General features: G+C 31.1%; 1 protein-coding gene across 2 annotated transcripts in view; it reads left to right on the forward strand.

The window, feature by feature from the left end:
* Window positions 1-20,114, forward strand: part of LOC145333487 (uncharacterized) — a 110,459-nt gene that overhangs the window by 22,199 nt on the left and 68,146 nt on the right. The window lies entirely within an intron of this gene.

A 20,114-nucleotide genomic window follows, 5' to 3' on the forward strand; every position in this document is an offset into this window, starting at 1 on the left:
TGGAATGTATATCAATTTATTTCTATAAACTAAGTAATTTATTTTGTATAAATAAATAATGGTTAAATTATTTTGTCTCAACTTTTAATATTGTGATATCTTTGAACATAAATGTCAAAATTTTTCATTTAGATGACAGCATAGTGGTTATCGAGATCTTAGAGGACATACAAACTAAAATTGTGTATTGTTCATGCTACGCTTAGTTAATATAATTATTCTTGTTTTATTATAGAATTAAAATTTGGTCCCATTTCCTTGGATTGTCTTCGTTTCATGGCAGAGATATATCACCACAATGAAAAAAAAACTCTATTTACAAATTTAATTTATCATAATCAAAATTGCTTAAAAACGTAGTACATATATGTATTGTAAGACTGTAGTCAAACAATGTCATACAAATGTTATACAGACGACAATGCGTCAGTCATGAACAATTTTATTCAATACCAAATAATCGACACAATTATCGTCACATAACATATATTCAAAAATGTATCTGTACACAATTATAACCAATTTCATGGCCGGTTTGTTCTTCCGTTGTTATCATATTGTCTTATTTAGAGATTCAGTCTCTACTCTCTAGTTTATCTCTATGCGGTCGGAAATATTTGCTAGTACTACCAAAATGTTAATATGATTTTAGTAGATTTCTTTTAGTGAAAGCTTTCTAATATATTCCTAGTAAATAGAGTTAGTACCCTAGATGGGCATTCCGTTTATTATTTATTTTACGGACATACTAATGACGAAAATATCTGCTGTTACTACCAAAAGCAATGAAAAGTACAACCATATAAAGGTTTACTATATATTATCTTTAGTTCTTACATTGTTACTATACTATTATGTGTTTCATACAGGGATTTAATGGGATAAGACAATGGCCACTTAATTGATGTACATCCCCAATGAGAATATACAGAATTACTCCTTTCATAGATTATAATTAGTAGCAGAAACGTTTGGACACTCAACCAATCTTAATTCAATAAAAGTTCCAAAGATTGTTAAGCTGTCTTTCCCTCCACCATTACTTGTGTAAGTCGACCAGTTTTTTAGAAGATTTTCAGGACATACACTTACACACCCATATATCCTAACCCTGCTTTTAATGTACTTTTGGTATAAACTACGGTTTTGTATATCAACCATGATATTATTATCTTTTTCCGTTCCGAAAGAAAGAATCATAAACTGTGACCTACAATCAAAGTATGGGTTTATTACAGCAAGTTACGAAAAAAAATCACAAACTATTACCTACAATCAAGGAGTGGGTTTATTAAAGCAAGTTACAAAAGAAATAATTATAAACTGTGACCTACAACCAAGGAGTGGGTTTATTACAGCAAATTACGAAAAAAATCACAAACTATTACCTACAATCAAGAAGTGGGTTTATTACAGCAAGTTACAAATAAAATAATCATAAACTGTAACCTACAATCAAAGTGTGGGTTTATTACAGCAAGTTACAAAAGAAATAATTATAAACTGTGACCTACAATCAAAGTGTGGGTTTAATACAGCAAGTTACGAAAGAAAGAATCATATAATATGACCAACAATCAAGGAGTGGGTTTATTACAGCAAGTTACAAATAAAATAATCATAAACTGTAACCTACAATCAAAGTGTGTGTTTTTTACAGCAAGTTACAAAAAAAACCATAAACTGTGAGCTACAATTAAGGAGTGGGTTCATTACAGCAAGTTACGAAAAAAAACATAAACTATGACCTACAATCAAAGTGTGTGTTTATTACAGCATGTTAAGAAAGAAAGAATCATAAACCGTGACCTACCATCAGTGTTGGATTATTTTTTAGAGGCTATATCCCTATAGAGGATTCGCCCCTAGAGAAGATGGAAACATTTATAAACATTTTTTTGGATGATGGGGAGATGCGGTTGTCCTTCCTTCGAAGAAAATATTAAGTATCAGTGTAATAAATAGGAGTACATTATCAAAATATCTGATTATTCCAGAAAGTTAATATCGATGTTTTTTCTAAAATTTAATATTATTTTTATGATGCTAAATTTAATCTTGTTATTTTCTCCCAACTCTTTACATTGGTGACAATAAGGAAAAAGATTATAACAAAAATTGATTTATTACTTGGTGTGCCATGACGTCTACAAAAAAAATGTATAAGTCTTAAATGTAACAAATATTTGTAGTGGTTCCAGAGAGAGAGAGGGGACAATGGGCTGTTTATTACACTAGTCCACAAAGTTTTTCAATAAGGGTTTTTTTTTCGTCAGCTTAAAAACTTTGAGAACTTTAGTGAATTTTGATTGGTTGATTCTTTTAGTTGAATGTTAAAACGTTTCAATCACTCATTTTTATTTACAGAAGGGGTCATTTTGTGAATGATCATTGGGGATTCACATCAATTTATCGGCCTTTGCCTTATCCCTTTAGTTCCCTGGGTTCCACCCACATATCATTTTGGAAAAGTATATACTTTCCGGAAGCCAATCTTTATGAGGAAGGTATTTTTAGAAAGGGGAAAATGTGTAGAAAACACCCATGTAAATTAGAAAATCCGCAGAAATCATTTTTAAAAGTTATTGGCAAACATTTGCAATGTTAATTTGCAAAATAGATTTTATGCCCTAAATGACATATTCTGAAATAAATCTTTTATGAAAGTTTATTATCTTTGAGTTTAGGACATGCTTAAGACGTAAAAAATATTTTCAGTGTTACTTTTTTCGCCCTACATGTGAAAAAAGGCATTTCTCACATTTTATTATAGAAAATTGCATATAAACAAAATAATTATTTTTTTCTACAGTCAACACAAAAATTGGCATAAAATCTTTCATTTTAAATGTAAAAGTCAGATAAAGAATCCTTTTTAGAGCAAATATAGTGCAAAAAGTAACAAAGACGTCTTAGCAAAGTATGAATATCTAATGAAATAGATACTTTTAAATTTTGATATACATATCAGATAAAAATATATAAAAAAAGAGATCAAAAACTATAAAACAAGGTATATATTTTTTTCACTCTGTCACTGAATAAAGAGCACTTTTAGGTTTGATTTTAACCAATGCAGCACTTAAACACTCATTTTTCAAGGTAAATAAACAAAATAAATGCAATTATACAATTAAGTCAGTTTAATAATACAGTAAGCCTTTTTGTAGCAATTTTTTTTTGTTGAAAATAATTCTTTATTTCTATAATAAATTGTATTAAAATCTAATGATTTGAAAATTCGTAATTAAGAACTTCATTTTTACACTGTTTTGACATATAAATTACAAAGAAAAAGATTAAATCCTTTAAGTTTGAATAATACTTTATATATTTACACAATAAAAACATTAAAATTGTTAAAGATTAAAAAAAAAGATAAAAATAAGTAATTTTTAAAATCATTTTGTGTCGTCTTCATAAACTATTTCCCCTTTTATATTTTAGTCTGGTAGAATTCATAATTATAAATAACCTTTATTGAGCATATATATGTTTTATTGAAATTAATTATAAGAATGTAAAACATTTTTTGATTGATTTAATATTAACAATTCACCTAACATTTTGTTATTTTACTTTTTTTTGAAACCCTTTTATTCTTATTAATAATTCTATTTAACAAAAAAGCTCATAGGGAGTTGATAACCTTTATTTCTTGCTTTGTATTCTAATCAGGTATTTTATTTGACTAAATTTTGTAAAACTATACAGCATGCATATTTGTGTCAATAATGAAGACATTACGGGTTTTTATGTACAAAAAGTTTTTTAAAGCAAGAAAAAAAATAATACTTTCTAGTGACTAATATACAATTTCGTAGTTTTATATATGTCTGTATTTTGGTTTCTAAAAAAAGTACTATACCAACAAACATGCATGCCTGAAAATTAGTTTCAATATTCGTATTAAACAGGAAAAAGAAACTAAGTCGTCGTTATAATTATTGTTTGTTATTTTTGGTGTAAGGTTTTTTTTAATGAAACTTTTTTGGATCTCATGAATTCGATTTCTGCGGATTTTCTGGTTGCCAGAAATGAAATCTACGCATCTTTTTTAGCTAGATGACATTTGTCTGGTTAAGATTGGATAAAAAATTCTTTGGTTGGTTAAATTTAATAAGTGTGCACCCGGTGTCGAAATTGTAATTGTTTCGACTCTTGGTCAATTAAAAGCATAATCGACCTTTTTTCAATATATGTATGTTTAAGTTGCTTTGAGCAATATGTACACACCGAAACCAAATAAGAACTAAATAAAAAGAAGTCTAGAAATATAAAAAAAACTTTATTTTCAATAAGAAGCCTTCTGCATCTTCTGAATAATATTTGTTAGTAGTAATATTAGCATATATTTTTAACAAATGTATTGTTAATGTTATAGTGCTTGAAATAAATCTTAGTTTGGAGTTTGGACTATAGGTACTTAATCTTCTTTAACTATTATTTCTAATTACATAAACCCAATTATTTGCCTTTATTCTCTTTTAATATAAGTGATTTAAGTGGCTATCATTTTTTGGAAGATGATTAAAGTCCCAAAACAGATTATGACGTCATACGGTAAAATAACCAATGAGAGCCCAACATAAATTTTACCATTCGTCAATTACAGTGTATACTGGCCTCTCATTGGCTATTCTATCGTATGACGTCATAATCTGTTGAAGGATCCCAAATCGCCATGCCTCTCTATCGCAATGATATGAATAAATGATAGAGTTATAGAGTAGCTGCGCTCCTAATGATACACACAAACAAACACACACACACACACACACACACACACACACACACATACTCACACACACAAATATGACGGAGAAACGGCAGATACCCGCTCAGAGACTTAATTCAGACTTCAGACATGTAGCACACACACAACTTTGTCTCTCTTATCTTCCTCTCTCCCTTTCTTTCTCTCTCTCTCTCTCTCTCTCTCTCTCTCTCTCTCTCTCTCTCTCTCTCTCTCTCTCTCTCTCTCTCTCTCTCTCTCTCTCTCTCTCTCTCTGCATATATCAGACAGTTTGACACACAAATTTTTCTTTCTCTAGCCTTTTTCTTTCTCTCTCTCTCTTATTTGAAGCATCATTTTTGTATCTCTTTTTATTATTCTCTCTCTCTCTCTCTCTCTCTCTCTCACGCACTTTCTCTCTATCTCTCCCTGTGCTTTTCTCTTTCTCTTTGTCTCCAATTCTCTCTCTCTCTCTCTTTATATATGTTTATTTCTTCTTTACATGTATCTCTTTGAGTATTCTCCATTCTCTGTTAAGTCCAACCTTTTCCTCTCTCCCCCCCCCCCCCACCCTCGTTTATTTCTCTCTCTCTCTCCTTTTTACTCCTCTCAAAATCTCCGATTCTTTCTCCCAATTTATTAAAAACTTGACTCTTAGTCGCTTAGTAAAGCCTCTAACCCTTTGCATATAGGAGGCTGTCATTTTTTTCTTTTTATTCTTTTTTTTGTGTTTTGCAAATAAGAATAAACCATATTTTAGTGATTATAAGGATTGAATGTGACCACTTAAATGTGTTGTTAAAGTCAAAATGACCAAAATAGTGATATTTAAAATGATTAATATTAGGTAGTAATTTTGTTGTAAATAAGTGAAATGAACAGAAATGTAGAAAGATTTGGGGAGAAAAAGAAATAAAAAATAACTTTTCTCAGATTTTGAGCCTGTCATTTATCATAGACAGACAAACAGACACAGACAGACAAACAAACAAACAGACATCAAAAACATGTAAATAAAGATCAAAACACTGTGTTTCCCCTAAATTCATGAATATCATCAAAAGTTATAATCGATAAATTTCTAATCCGAATTTTAAAAAATATTTAGAAAACAATAAGCTTCATGCATTAATTTAGATAAAGCAACACAATATAATATAGAAATGAAAAAAATGTGACCTATCCATTTGAATTAATGCTCAAATTAAAACATCCCTTAAGTTAATATATTAAAAGAATAGGACAGATAAAAATTAGTGCTTAGCTTCAAATTAAATTTAATTCGACTGCATATTAAGAGTTTGTACGATCCTTTTAATTAGGTAGTAATGTTTTTATGTTTGTTCCTAATGATATAGCTAACCTCTAAACAGAATAAGTTCTTCATTTTAAGGAAACTTCATATTAGTCTGATATAGTTTTGTTTTCAAATAATGCTTTGGGGTGGTCTTATTTTTTCTTTCATCACATCTAATTCAGATATTCGAGATTTTGGGGCAGAGTTTAAGTTTTTGAAATTATTTATCAAGAATACTATAAATAGGGGGGTGACTTTGATATTGGACATTCAAGTCATCTTTTTCGACCCAGTAAACTATGAACCTTTACTAAAATAATAATTTTTATTTAACTAACAGCTGTAACCCTAGCATCTAGGGGCTCTGTGTTCGAAAGGGGTAAGTACTAAGTAGGGGCCCAATATTGGCCTAAAACCATCCTAATACTTAAATCTATAAGTTGAATAGCCTCAACCCTGTATTAGTGTATAAACTACAATGAAAAAGAAAATTGAATTGGCTCAGTAGTTTTCGAATTCTTAATCTACAAACAAACTAAACTTTACTACTTTATAAATTGACTAAATAGGAGAAAGAAGCTTTACAGAATATTTTTGGGCCTTAAACTTTTCCGCTGATCAAAAAATAACTTATTAATGTTGTATTATTTTCTCTTTCGATGAAATTAACGGTAAAACTATAAATATTGTTTTAACAAAAATCATTTACTTTTGTATTCATGGTTTCTTGTTTGGCTTTTAGGTTAGTTTAGATTGATTAAGTTTAGATGAGAAGATCCCCGGTAGGTTAAAGTTAAAGGTTAAAGTTTCAAGTCGCCTACAACAAAACATTTTGTCTAATTAATGATCAATTTGACTGAGGGAATAGTTATTTCTTTCATCGTATTATAAACCGCTTTCCGCGGATATAGAATATACAATTATAAGATTAAAACCATTTTTTTAACCCCGAGGTGCCGAAGGCACGGGCTAAAAAACTGGTTTTAATCTTATGATTGAACATTTTTATATTCGTAGAAAGCGGTTTATAATATGATTCTAGACATAGTTTTTTCGTATGGATGAGAACCGGTTCCTATCCTATCCACCAGATTCGAATGAATACGAGAAAAGATATTCCTGTCTCTGTGTTTTCTCTCGTTCTGTATGTAATGTAGAATGTATTTTTCTAGCTTTCATCACGGAAAAGGAGATTTATAATAATTTTAGGACTGTGTCTTAGAAAGCAAAGAAATTAAAAATTGTTGAATGAAAAAGAACATTCATTTGTTATACAGTATCACTAATAAAGTTAAACTATATTAATAATATATTTTTTAAAATCAAAAAGCATGTAATATAATGTAAAAAACACACTTTTTATTTAATTTTACAATGATAGAGCAAAAAGTTTAGTTACAAACAAAAATTATTAATTAATAATACAGACAATTATTTATTTTTATTAGTTTAATATTTTATTATATTCAAAAGTAAGTTTGATGTTTTTTGTCTATTTTATCCCTTACCTAACCCTTTTAATACATATCACTTAGATTATAGGGGTGAAGCCGCTAATTCATCAAAATGTACTATGAAAGCTTTCATTCTCTGATTAATTTACCATAAAAAATAGTATTGCTTTTGGATAATGTCGTTCTTTTTTTGTGGAAAATATATTTTTTCTCTTTACCTCTGATGTCTATATACGGGATAGTTTTGAGTGGGGGGGGGGGGGGCGAAATATACAGCTTAGTGAGGTGGGGGGTTGGATGGGGGAAAAGAGAAGTAATACTGGGGGAAATGTAGGTCAAATCGTATATTATATTATATATATATATTCTATACGTTTTATATATATACGAGATTATTTCAGATATTATTATGCTGTTTTCCTATTTATTATACTAGTAGCTGGTTGTCTGTTTGTCCTTATTTGTGTCTATTAGGATCTCAAAAACAGCTAGACAGTTAGATCTATGATTGTCAAGTTTGATGAGGGGGGGGGGGTGCGGTGGTTTGGTGTAAGTTAGGATATCATTATCTAATGGTTGATAACCTATCCACCCGCTAAATAGCCTAAAACCTGCCCATTACAAAAAGGGTTTGTCTAAAAGTTATTGATTTATCCAGCTTTTTTACGAGGTTTTAGATACATACATACAGACAGACATTCTGCTACTTCATTATTTTAAAAAAAGTTTTATCCTATAGAACAGCCTGCAGAAAAGTTGCGGGGTGGGGGGAGGGAGGGTATGTGGGATCTAAAACCCCAATTTAAGTTTTTTTAAAAATTGGGGGTTTAATAGCTTACTTAGCCCTTAACGGTCTGGTTTTTTTCTATCTTATTTTCTGTGTGTGAAATATAGATGGATATAACTGAGTGACTTTTTCAATATGGGTATGACACATAACTGAGAGTTCGATTTTTTTGGATATCTCCGTCCTGGCGGGCACATGATGACAGCAAACCTGGCATGGTCATCTAGGTAAAGAAAAAAATATTTTTCGAGCTTAAAAAATAAGAATATAATAGGCTTTTCAAATTTTTAAGTAAAAAAAGAACTAAAAGCAAAGGTTGTTAAATAAAAGGGCGAAGGAAGCAAAAATTGACTTTGACTCACTTATAGTCGGAAATTTATTATTAAACAGGGGACATGCTCTCTAGCTCTAATAGGAGCTGAGATAAAGGTGCGGCAAGGGGCCCTAACTACCAAGATCTTAAGCTTCAAAGGGATAGACAGACGGACATGTATGTGCATCTAACTTCTAGGTGCTATGACATGACACCATAAAATTCACAAAAACCTCGAGTGATACTCTCCCCCAAAATATCTAAACCTTCCCTGGTCATACAAGAAGCTTTACTGTAAAGGAAAACCCTATCGGTATGCGAGATCCTTCGTTACAGAATAAAAAGCTTTTTTATATATAGTATTGGACTTAATCCTCTATGCTTATGATACGTTACGCATTATGCATATATTTATATTAGAATTGGATATATTGGCATATAATAGAAATATTAATGCAATAATTGAGAATATAATAACAATACTTTATTAGATACTAGCGGCTACGCACCTTAGGACCTCTAGGGGCACTTACGGGACGACCCTCAATTTTTTTTAAAAGAAATTTATTAATAAAAGTTTGAAGGAAATTTTTTTCTTATATGCTATGTCTTTTAGGAGAGTGTTGGGCGTTGGTACCATCCCAAAAAATATGTATACATTTTCCTTAAACCTAAAAGATGATTCATCGTAATTACGGAGAACCATATTGGTTCAGTGGTTAGCGAGAACCTTCGCTACACAAAGATAGATAAGCATCATGTTACTTTTTAAATGGAATTAGATTATAGCAAAACATATAGGATACCTTTTTAGTAGGAACTATTTTTTTGGGAGGGTTGAGCTCAAGATAAAAACTATACCTGGACATAAAGAAGTGTTACTGTATAGGACAAATAATGATAAACCCCCGAGATCTTTTGGAATCCTTATAAGAAACTAGCGGCTTCGCCCCTAGCCTCTAGGGGCTTTGCCCGCCACAGGACCAATAGGTAAATACCCTGAAGAGTAGAATCCAATCGGTTCAGTGGTTACCGAGATCTTAAGGGACGGACGGACGGACGGACGGATGGACGGACAGACAGACAGACAGACGGACGGGCAGACAGACAGACAGACAGACGGACGGACGGACGGACAGACAGACAGACAGACATCATTCTACCTCGTATTATTGATATGTTATTTTTTCTGTAGCTTAAGATTTTAATAAATACTGAACCAATTGAGTCCTCCATTTCAGGGAAGCTTCATATAGGTCAGGTGATTGCTTTATTTTTTAATTTAAATCTTAGGATGGTTTTAGGCTATTTTGCTGTTCAACTATTCTATTACATAGTCTTTAAAAGCTAGGGTCGCAGCCGCTAGTAAATAAATAATTAGGGGCCAATGACCACATAATGTCATTATTTTTTATTTAAATCTTAGCATGGTTTGGCTATTTTTCTATCCAACCCTTCTAATACATAGTCCTTATAAGCTAGGGTCACAGCCGCTTGTAAATATATAACTAGGGGACAATGACCACATAATGTAAAAAAAACATCTACAAAAAATTATATTATTTTATCTTCCATCCATAGTCAGTCATATTCTTTTTTCCTTATCTATCATCCAGGTTGTCTTTTCTAATTTTAAGGGGGAATATTTAGTCATTGTTCCCTCCCTTTAGCCCTGTTTCTTGGCATCTAGGCAGACTTGTCTAATTTATTATGTCATACAAGAAAATTTATGTGCATTCAAAACCGTAAGGCAAAACCTGGATAACCTCTAGATATTAGGTATACCATGGATAAAAGGTCTTATTTTTGGTGTACTTAATAAAAACCAGTACACTATAAGTTTTATTTTTGAGTTAACCTAAATAACTTCTAGATCAAGGGTACCTAAACCTGAACAACTTTTAGAAAACAGGTACATCACAATGTCAATTACATTACCTTAATAAAACATAACAAAATAAAAAAAAATTAAATGTTTTGCTACACAATTAAAATGTTTTTTGGCCGTTTTACACGAAGCTAAGAAATACATGAAAAAATAGCAAAAGTAAAAGTTAGGTTCTATTTGAATCTTTTTACATTTAGCTTACAACCTATACATACTGATGTACTTTTGTGATCTTCTGTAGTTTTGCCAGTTGGTTTCTTAGTTTGTAGACTTTTTGTCATTCTGTATATATCCAAGAATGTCATTTGTACGATTCGTTGTCTGTATGTCCATCTGTTAATTATATGTATTTCTCTTGAAATTTATTTTGTTTGTTAGACCAATGGATGTAGAATATACGTGGATATGATGATAGTAAAAAAATTGTCGTCAATTTAGGTTGACATTTTCCTGTCATTTAAAGGTAGGAGGGGAGGCGATGGGTTAAAGGGAGGGATGGAGGATCGTTATTTTAGCCCGCTACAAGGTTCATTTTAGAGTAAATATTAGTCTGGTGTCAGCTCCAAGCATTAATAAATTCATTGTTAGACCACTAAACTAAACTGATTAAGTTCTCAATTTTAAGGAATCTTTACATGGGTCCAGAGATTTATATGGCTATTTATTCTTTCCTCACACCCCTATTTGCTAGATGCGCAGCCACTATTTTAACTATAATTAGAGCCCTTATTTTTAATAATACATAAAATTTTGTAACATTTGAACCCCCTGCATGTAAATGTTAAGCTTTTTGCTCATATGCATAAATGTTAAAATTAAACTTTTTCCTAGATATAACAATGTTTTATGATAAATTTTAAACAATTATGAAACATGAAAAATTTTTAAATTATAAAAACTATACAAGTGTTTTTATAAGTATGAATAACTATAAATAATTACTAACTAATTTTGATTTACAATCTAGAAAAAAAATGTTAATTTATTTAACGAATTATTTTATAAAATATGATTTTTTGTTTTTTTTCTGTAGTTAAAGATCTCGCAAACTTCATAACAGATTAAGCTCTTCGTTCTTTGGAATATTTTCCTGAGATGAGTTTAGATTATTTTCAAATTCAAGCCTCGGAATGGTTTTAGTCACCTAAAATACAGAGCCCCTAGAGGCTTGTTAAGTCATTTGGAGAATATTAAAACAGTTTATAAAGTTAACGGATTTTTTTTTCAAAAGAGGGGAATTTAAAGTCGTTACGACTACGGTTGCCAAACCCCGAATATTAATGATAATATTCTTGCTGCGCTACTTTTCTATTACTATTATCCTTGTTATTATGAAATGATTAAAAGGAATGAATTTCAAAAGTGTTAATAAGAAGTTGTTTAACATTTACTCGCTGTGTTTTTATACCTTAAATCAGGGTGAAGGGAAATTCTTTATTTTTCCACCTAAAATATTAATCTTACATTGTCCTATCCATATAGCCTACGAGGATGGGATACACCACGAGATCTTAGTTTAATGCATCTCTGAACCAAATCTTGCTTAATTGATGTGCACGATGTACATGGCCACACGCCCTTCAGACAACTAACCCTTTAATTGCACGACCTTTCTTTGGAAGTATAAAATGTTCATGGTAATGAGTTTTGCCTGCTTTGTGCCAAGGCAATACCCCTCTCTAACTATTTTTATCACGCACATGATAAAGCAGAAGAAGGAATCACTTTTCGAGTCGTTATGAAGCGGTATGTTGGGCCAAGATTCTGGCCTATCACCTTCCCGACAACGAGCGGATGTGCTTCGTCGCTGTCGCGGGGGACCTATCTGTATACATCCTGCTTTAATGTAAGAAAGGTATCAATAGTCTACAAAAAAAATAATATTAGAACAGGGCAGACACATGAATTTTTAGAAAATTCTAATAATTAGTTTGTTAAAATCCATTTTTTTGGTAGTTACAGCTGATATTTAATACAAGAATATACCAAACTGAATTTAATTTAAAAACATAAAATTTGAAATATTATTCCCGTTGAAATTATCTGCCAAAATATGAAATTTTGGGGCATATCCCATAATTCGACAGTTGATGACCTATGTATAACTCCTCAACCTTAATTTTAATTAATGAAAAATAACAATCCATCGAATCGACGATTGGACTACGACAATGCTCCTTTTTGGTTAGATTGAGTAAAAAGATTCATCCAAAGGCACATACACTTTTATTGAGATTAAGCCGGGACTAACCCGTTTGGATGCTAATTTGTTTGAAAAGAGGTATTACCATATTTGGGTCAGTTTTAGACTTCCAGTTGATTTTTAAAACTGTTAAAGGTTGATTTCCCTAAGGCTTACATACTGCTTAGGCCCTGGATTTGAATAGGGGGGCGGGGAATGGGGGGGGGGTTAGTTGATCCACCGTAAAATGTAAAGGTAAATGACTGCACCTCAATTTGAATTGTAAATTTATTTTCCTTTCTATACCGAGGCACTTTTTATCTCCGTATAAGTTCAGAAATACAGGTATAGGACAATGAATCATTAAACAATCTTTCCTCAGATTCTTAGATTTGAACTAAATTGTTAAGAGTTGAGAAAAAAATGTCTGTATTCACAAAATTGAAGCGGATAACTACAAACTGTAAAAAATAAGTTATGGAGTAGATACTAATTAATCCGAATTTTCTATTTAGAACTTCAGAATTTAAAAAAAAATAAGGAACCATCTATATTAAGGAGAAGCTGAGAAAATCAAATTTATACAATGAAAACTTAATGTATACTGCAATATTAATAGACAGACTGCGCAGTCTAAAAGATATATAGATATATAGAATAGAATTATAGAATATAGAATAGATATAAAGAAAGATATATAGAATAAATGCTAGAATAGAATAGAATTATATAATATAGAATAGATATATAGAAAGATATATAGAATAAATGCTAGAATAGAATCGAATTATATAATATAGAATAGATATATAGAAAGATAAATAGAATAAATGCTAGAATACAATAGAATTATATAATATAGAATATATATATAGAAAGATATATAGAATAAATGCTTATAGGTCGGATAAATTATCTCAAACAAAAAAAAGTACGTTTACCTTCAAAGCAATTCTCGTTTCCCCTTAAGCTTCTCAGAAAGAAGATGTACATGGTGAATTGAAGACAAGTTTCACTCCTAAAAATATCTGAATACAAGTCACTGAATAAATAAAATAAAAACAAGATATATCTTGAAATTGAAAAAAATGAATAAAATTTCAACACATTCAAATTTATTTGCAAACATTACAACAATTTTTGTAGCAAAGCTGCTTTACATCTTTATATTAAAGCTGCCTACCTGCATTGGTCAATTAAAGTGTATACTGGCCTGCCATTGGTAATATAGTCTGTGTATCATTGCCTATCATTGGTCATTTGTTTTGTATGGCGTCATTTTTTTTATATGCACCTTAGATAGTATTTATAGTTCTTTATGCTTGTCCAAAAATTAAATCTATTCCTTCCTTATTTAATGAACGCTATGTGAAAAGATTAAATGATCATCTATTGTGCTATCCCTGTATCTGTATATAAATGTTAGGATAGAGTAAAAGTACATGTAAGAAAATGATGAATATGCCTTTTAAGAAAATACTTACTCATAGTTATAGAGTCGGGCGGTGGACCTTAGACCTTAAGGGCCAAAGGCCTGGGCTAACAAAACTGGTATTAATTTTATGATCTTTTTTTTATTCGTAGAAGCTTGTTTATAATACGATGCTATACATGATTTTTCAGAAGGCCGGATATCCGTTTCTCCGGCTAGATATCCGGTAATTTGCCGGATAGCTGGCCATTTTTAATATCCGGAAATCAGCCGGATATCCGTTAACCGGGTTAAAAAGTATCCGGCCCAACCCTACTGAAAAGTGACAAAATCCACGAAGAAATTTTTACGTTTTAAAATAATTAACCACCAAGATTATCGGATGCCAATGCAGTAGCGTGCAGAGGTTTTTTATCAGAAGGTGCCAATCTTAAGTGGAGAAGGCAAATATTTTCAGTTAAATTAATTTTTAGCCCCTTATTAACACTTTGAAAACTGAGTCGCTAGATGCTTTGGGCGCATACTCTAGTTTGGCAATACATGAAAAGCATAATATATCAATGTTAAAGGGAATAAAATGAGTTTCAATGACCCAACTGAGATATACTTGCATTGTATTGTTATTTGGGATACACTCAGATACATGTGTCAAGTGAAGTGGGGATTTAGAGTTAATACTAGTATATCATTATTGGGAAGGTCATTACCTCGATAAGTAGCACAAAACCTGACTTTGACCAATAAAAAGTAAACTTTTTGAAATTAGTTTCTTTATAATACATTTACAAAAAAATCTTATTTTAAAAATCCAGTGTTCTATTTAAAGCTTTTCCAAATTGTAAAACTGAATCGCTTCAGTTGTTACCAAGATATAAACGACAAAAACCTACTACTTTGAATACTAGCGGTTGCGCCCCTAGCATATAGGTGCTCTGTAATTCAAGGTTTGTGAGGTGGCAGAAAATAGCCTAAAACCATGTTAATACTTAATGGATAAAATTGTCTTTGTTTTATAAATATTATTTTTATATAAATAGTTGTGTTTGTTCAGACATCCGTAATGTTTGTTTAACAGTAAAAAGTAGATAAAATATAAAACATAAAATTTGAATTTTATGATCATTATATTTGTGTAGCTTATATATAATCAAAATGTTAAAAAATCCATCTAAAAAGGAAAAAATTCCTTTTTTAACAATTTTTTAAGGAAAAGAAATACTGTTAAGTAAATGGTAATGATTGGCCCTCAGGGTTAGAAAATATGCCCCGTATGGCTAGAGCTCCCCTCAGGGGCTAGAAATACGAGAAAAGTTTCTGTGAAAATACGATGAAACCCGTCATTTCGTTCTCTTTCAATGATCCTAAAATTGTTTATCAAATTATTAATCCTTCCCATGACCTATTTATATTTAAGGAACCCTTCATTATAGAGTATTAATGACATTTTAATATTTACTATTACATGATATAATTTTCCTATTAGAGTATAAGAAACCTCTTTGATAAAGGACAAAATAACAACCCCCCTAACGAATGACAGAACTAGTTGACAAATAAAAGTGGTCATTATTGGTTGCATTTATATTTCTTCTGCAAGTGATATATCATTGTTTATAATGAAATCTAGAGAATTACAATTTACAATTTTTATTTCCGTATTTTCAATTAATAGAGATAATCTACCTAGAGACATTCTAATCCAGAAATGTTATTGGTTGAAATTGTGTACATATTGCTTGAATGCAAAAAAAGGTGTACTTCTGCTTGAGGAATCCCTTTTTAAGTTTGACGAATTTTGGGGTTAGATGGACCATTAGGTATATTATGTCTCTTATTCCTTCCCTCAAAACTAGCGGCCACAGAAACCATCCTCCTTTTTTTTAAAAATTAAGAAAAAGGATGCAGGAGGGGGGGTTATAGTTATTCGTGTGTTTTTGTTTTACCCTAGGTTGGGTATGTAGGGTACACAGTAGTCCTGCAGAGGGGGGAGGGGGTACTTTGGTTGCTAGGCACTTTGTGGAAAACATATAACATAGAAAAGTATTACATATCTTTAAAATGCACAGTAGCAAGTTTTATTTGGCGAAAATTTATTGTACAAATGCTTTTGCGGTCTTGACAACTTTTGCGAATGTGATTGCACATTACAATTAAGTAAGTCACGAAATCTACTTAAAAACAAGGAGTATTATGTCCACACAATTAGCCTAGCAATAACAGTAAGAGAAAAATAATGTACGTAAGTTATATTAAAACGAGGACAAATATGTCCATATAAAACGCTTACAAGATTAGCATATTAGCTAGTGTGATATTAAGTAGCGCTGCAAAAACTAGTCTATAAAGTAGTAAGGTTATTTGTCTATATCCTAAGATTTAAAAGCTACTAAACCGATTAAGTTCCTAATTTTAGGGAAGCCTCAGATTGATTCTGGAACGATTTTAAGCTATTTTAGTCTTAGATTTAAGTCTTAGGATATTTTTATGCGATTTTGTTTCTTTTCCTATACCCCTTGGATTATAAAGCTCCTAGAGGCGCAGTTGCTAGTTATTTATAAAACAAGAACAATTAGATTCATAAGTACACAGTATTAACAAAATAGTGCAATTATCATGATGATCCCTCTTTGCTCAATGTTAGATCAACAGACATTAATGTTTAATTTTAGAGTTGATTTGCTTATAATTTTATGAAAATAAACTTTATTTCTAATTATAATTAAATGAGATAGAAAAATATTATGAAAAACAAAAGTTAAAAAAATGGGAAATAGTTATTTATCATTTACATATATCATATACAGCTTTCCTTGTATAGTAAAACTAATCACTATGTCCTACACAACTGGAATTATCTTTAGAACATTGTCTTTAATACATTACAATACATGTTTTTTTTCAGTGTGACTGAGAACTGCAATATTAATCCGTTTCGAAGCCCTGCGATATTATTTAGATTTATCTTCTAAATATATTTCCCATCCCCCTATCAAATTTGTATAATTAAAATATTAGTTGATATTAATAATTTATTATAAAGTAAATTAGTTACATATATGACTTTATAAGCAAAGCTACTCTAAAAGATATATTATCAGAACAATGATGTTTTTCAAACAGTTTATTTTGGCCTTTGACCGCTAAACAAACTAAATCCCTCTCCCTTTATAAGCATGCTTTTTTATCTTAATATTATAGATATATCAGAAAATAAATACGATTAAAAATATTTTTCTGAATAAATTCTTATTTGGATTAGTTACAGATAAATTACATGTATAAGTAGGAGATATAGATAGATAGAGAGAGAGAAAGAGAGAAATAAATAGATTAATTCCTTATAAGGGGTTAATTAAATATGCTAAAAATATCTTACTGATCACATTCAAATTATTTACTACAATTCAATATGCTTCTTTATAACCAGGACACTTCTGTACGTCAAACTTACAAATATAATTCGCAGCATCTTTATGATTCTGTATATACTTGAAGATATTAAATTCATTCACCCACCTTCATAACAAATTTAGAACCCATACTTTTAGTAGAGTATTTCTCCCCTCACACTACCTTCTTAAAATAAAATCCTTAAAATCACAAAACAAGTCCATAGCCATTGGTTTAAAGCCCTTAATTTTTACAAATTGGGTAAATTTTTGTCCCTCCGCAAAAAGTAGAGTTATCCCCCTCGCATATTGAGATTCTAGTTTTAATAAGGAGAAAGACAATTACGACCAAAAGTATAACTAAGAATTGTGTTTGTGTTGTATTTCTGAATCTATATGAATATGCACTTAAAGCGAAGATAATTGTTTTATTATGCACCACATTTACTTTACATCTCTTAATATAAAGTATTCTCATACCCTATAATACAAAGCAGAATGATGTCCGTCCATCCGTCCGTCCACCCGTATAAAGTCTCATTCCTATACATGTTTTTGTCAATTGTCAATTGATGCACAGGAAAAGCTTATCTGAAGAAAACACAAGTAAAATAAGTTTTTTAACGCATTTGTGTACGCTGCGGGATAACTGTACACTTTTGGGTAATTGCTATTCTAGAATATTTGTGAGCCTCTTTTTAGTAAAATAAAAAAAAACAGAAAACAAAAATCTAAATATAAAATTTCATATTAACCCTTAACGGTCGGGAGGGGGGGGGGGGCGTTGAACGCCCCCCCCCCATCCGGTTTTTTCTTTCTCATTTTCTGTATGTGAAAGATAAAGAGCCCAAACTGTGTGACTTTTTAAGTATGGGTATAACACATAACTGAGAGTTGGAATTTTTTGAATATCTCCATCCTGGCGGGCACAGGATGCCAAAATACTAAATTATCCTCTAGTAGTAGATCTTTATATTAAATACAGGTGTTCAAGTCAATTTCAGGTTCCAGATATGATCCTGCAGGTTCTGACCCTCCAGGTCTCCAGAAATCTTTAAAAGTCTCCTGTGACCGCAATTTTTGACTTAGAGACTTCAAATTTTAAACTTAAGCTTTTCTAACATGTCTACATAATGTATTAAAATTTTATATAGATCCACCGCCGTTTTACCGCCGACCGCCGACGGCGGCGGCTGGCAGCTGCCAGGTACAGCTGCGGCCACTAAATTTTATGTTTTGATATTTCTATTATAAAATTTACATAAAGATAAACATTTTCTGTGAAAAAATTGTTCTTCTAGCTTCAAAAATAAGAAAATTACAGCCGTTTGAAATTTTGAAGTGAAAAAGGATCTAAGGTTGTTAAATAAAAGGGTGAAGGAAGCGAAAATTGTCTTCGTTTCACTTAAGGTCGGAAATTCATTATCAAATAGGGGACATGCACAAAAATTTTTAGCCCTCTAGCTCTAATAGGAAATGAGATAATAGGGGGGGGGGGGCGTTCAACGCCCCCCCCCCCCCAACTGATTAAGGTGTGGCAAGGGGCCCGACTGTAAGGGGTTAAAGGATTTCAAGAGTTATTTTTAGATCATAATAACTGTCGACGTTTTCGATTAAGAAAAAAACTTTTTTGTCATTTTAATCATATTATAATAATTAAAACTAATGTTTTTTTAAATAGATTAAATTTTATGACTAGAGTATATTTGGTGCAAAATTGTTTTTATTTAGATGTTATATCCTTATTCCCTGGCACTAATAGCTGTATAATAATTCTCTAGGGAATTTTGATTATACAATTTACTTCATGTTAAACAACACACATGAGAGGGAATTTACATATATCCATCTATTTAATATCCATTTATTTATATGTATGTAATTCATCCATCCTATTAAAGTATTAAGCTTTTTGGTCTGCAGTTTAAGATTTTGAAACACACTGAACTGATTGAGTTCTTAATTTTATGGAAGCCTCACATGGATCCCGGGTTGCTTTTAGTCATTTCATTTTTATGTTTATGTCTTGGGACGTTTTTATGTTTAAAATTAAATGTTAGGGGCGCAAAGGGTTGTATATTTATATTTATAAGCTAGCGGATATGCCCCTAGGGGCATCTAGTGGTGGTACCCTCCCCCTCCCCCTTTTTTAAATGGCTAAAAACATTCCCGGGACCTATAAGAAGCTAGTCTGTAAAGGAGTTTCTCGCACCTCGGTACAGCTAGACACACAGTAATCCTGTTACTTTATATTTGAAAAAATCATTACGAACTAACAAACAGTAGGCCATTAAAATTATCAATTGATTTTCATATAAAAAAAATTGAGGGATGCGAAACTGTATAGAACACGCTGGACGTTAGAAACATTGGCATGCACAGGTTTTTCTAGGGGAAGATTGTGAAATTAAGTGGGTGTATTTTGGTGTGGTTAATTGACTCGCGAAGCGCATAAATTTGTTTTAATATCCTTATCAAGAGAGGTGTAGAATAGTGTATCCATTTTAATTTTGCTAGGGGTTGTAAACACCCATCTTAAGCACACCTGTGGGTAAAAAATAATGCATAGACAAAATAAATAAAGAAAGTGATAATAGCGCAATGTCTTAACAATTCATTTCTATGTTTTCTTAACTT

Source organism: Acartia tonsa, chromosome 12 (assembly GCF_053477335.1).
Source record: "Acartia tonsa isolate MP-2025a chromosome 12, ASM5347733v1, whole genome shotgun sequence".
NCBI classification, from domain to species: domain Eukaryota; kingdom Metazoa; phylum Arthropoda; class Copepoda; order Calanoida; family Acartiidae; genus Acartia; species Acartia tonsa.